Raw genomic sequence first — 2,839 nt, forward strand, 5'->3', positions numbered from 1 at the left:
GCCTGGGTGAAGACACTCCTAGCCCAGACACTCACCACCTCCTTCATGCTTCTGGGACGCTTCAAAGCTCCCGACATGCCAGGTTGTGCCCTGACACATCGGCGAGGAAAATGGTAGAGGTGACAATGGCAGTGACAGAGAAAACCCTGGTGCCTGACTACCTGTCCCCCTTCTCACAATCTATCTGAACAGAAGGGATGGGCTTCCTTCCCCTCTTCATTTTCTAAGATCAAGTCAGGCAGACACAACTCTTGATATGTTAAATGAGAGATCAAAAAATCTAGAAAATCTCCCCCACCTATTACGGTGCCCAACCAGCCTAGCAATCTCGTCATGCCTTGGGCCAAGACCTCACCAAAATGCCATCTTAAATGGCACACACCATGGAAATGATGATGTTCACGTTTCACAAATTCACTGGGAATAAAGGCTACTTAACAAAGGAGGACCTGAGAGCGCTCATGGAAAAGGAGTTCCCTGGATTTTTGGAAAATCAAAAAGATCCTCTGGCCATAGGCAAAATAATGAAAGACCTGAACCAATGCCAAGATGGCCAAGTGGGCTTCCAGAGCTTCTTTTTGCTACCTGCTGGGCTCACCATCTCGTGCAGTGACTACTTTGTAGTGCACATGAAGCAGAAGGGAAAGAAGGAGGCAGCTGAGCAGCTACTTCCTTCCCAATAAAGAGTTCTCCCAGTGGGTCACTTAAGGAATCTCTGCCCCATAGCTTCCCCCGTATGAGGATTTCATGAACAGATTGGGACCCTTAGAACATGTGCAAATAAAACTCACCCCCATTTGACAAGAGAAAGAAAAGCCAATTAAAGCCAGATAAGCTTTTGATTTTTATATCGCTTTCATCCTCATGCCCTCAAGAAACAAATTTCTTTTTTAGTTCATAAAAAAAAATTAGAAAATCTTTTCTCTCAACAATGACTAGCTTTCCATCTGAGAATCTTTCCATTTGAGAATGTTTCCACCTGAGAGTGAGACTCGGATGAAATCTAATCTGCGTGTGTTGCACTAGCGTCCACCTGCCTTCCTCTTACCTCCTGCTCCAAACATGGCTTCAGTAGACAAGGAACCCCAGAACAGTAATATTTAGGACATGAAATCTCCTCTAATAATATTCCAAAAATAATTCCACTAATTACTTCATGGCAGAAACATATTTATTCAACAGGAGAGACCAACTATGCCAATATTAAATTACAAAAAAAAAATAGTATTCTGTGGGTCCTTACACCAGGAACATTGATCAACATGGTGAACGCTGTCCTCAGTACCTATTCGGGAAAACTTCCAGTACTGTTCTGTCAATCCTCAATACTGTAGATTAGAGCACTAGGCATTTCTCTAGTGAAAGGGGGCTAATGTGGTGATTTCATTGTGCTGTTCCCAGTGTTCTGACACTTGAATGCTGCATAGACACCCAGAGAAAACAGCATAGAGTAGCACACCTCAGTTTTCTTGGGCAGGGTTTAAACTTGTATATCCTGCTCTACAGGAGGTCGGGGAGCATTTCAGAAAGCGGAGTGGGCACTATCAACCTCTCAGCCACCACAGTTTTTCTCAAGATGGGTTGTGATTCAAAATGTGAACTAGAAATGGTATGGAGATTGGAGAGGAACTGAGTTTCAGAGGAAATGACTCAATAAGTATGAACTGCTGGAAAACAAGAAAGCAGACTCCAGGATCTTCTAGATTTAGGCCAGAGATAGGCAACTCTTAGAGGTTTGAATACAAGTTATGAGTCTTTCTCTTGGACCAGGGGAAGGATGAGAAGGCTGTGACTAAGAATATGATGGTAAGGAAAATCAAGATCTTCACATTGCAAGAGATTATTTAGTCCAGCTGCTGCCTTTGAGATGGAGAACAAGATGAGAATGGTTACTGTCACTACTGTCGACGTTTTACTGGACGTCCTACCCATCTCAATGAAGAAAGAAAAAAATGTAAAGGAAAAGATTGAGAAAAAAACCCAAAACTTTAAATATGTACAGATAAAACTAAATATTATTAGGCCTGGTAAGAGAGTTTAGCAAGATTGCTTCGTATAAGATTAATGTATAAAAATGAACTTATTTCAACACATGAACAATAACCATTGTGAAATGTAATGTTTTAAAAGTGATTATTTACATTTACAATAAAATGATGTATTTATGAATGAGTCTAACAAAATTGATGCTAGACTTCTACAAAAAATTAAACTTCATTGAGAAACTTTAAAGAATGCTGTAAGAAATGCAAAAGTATACTATATTCCTGGATGCATGAGTCAGCATTGTAAAGGTGTCATTTTCCCCAAATTTATATATAGATTCAGTGCATCCCAATCAAAACCAATGAAGTTTTGCACGCAGAATTTGCTAAAGTTATTGTAAAATTTATATGAAAGTACATAAGAAGAAAAACAAGGTGAAGGAATTGTCCCACCATGTATGGTGACTTTTATAAAGCCATAGTAATTAGCATGCTGTGGCATTAGCACAGGAACAGAGAAATTGGTCAGTAAAGCAGAACAGAGAGCCCATGAACAGATGCACACACATATAGACACTTGATATATGATAGAGATATGGTTACAAAGTGGTGGGAAAGAGCACATTTAAAAAGAAAATGCTGGGGGAAGAAGAGCTACGGGGAAATGTAAATGGGGAAGTCCCTGGTGGGGTCTTTAAAGGTCACACAGTGCCTACCGAAGCTCCACTCAGAGAAGCACGGGGAATGCAGGAACCTGTTGTACTCACAGGTCCTAGGACAGGCACGCACGGCAGGCCACACAGAGCTTGTTATATCTCAAGTTAAAAAAAAGAAGGCAGAAGGTATAATACTTA

At 40.7% G+C, this 2,839-nt stretch overlaps 1 pseudogene; it reads left to right on the plus strand.

The window, feature by feature from the left end:
- The first annotated feature begins 359 nt into the window (after positions 1–359).
- On the plus strand, positions 360–776 carry LOC114498716 (annotated as a pseudogene).
- The last annotated feature ends 2,063 nt before the right edge of the window (positions 777–2,839 follow it).

This window comes from Phyllostomus discolor, chromosome 6, assembly GCF_004126475.2.
Source record: "Phyllostomus discolor isolate MPI-MPIP mPhyDis1 chromosome 6, mPhyDis1.pri.v3, whole genome shotgun sequence".
Classification (NCBI taxonomy): domain Eukaryota; kingdom Metazoa; phylum Chordata; class Mammalia; order Chiroptera; family Phyllostomidae; genus Phyllostomus; species Phyllostomus discolor.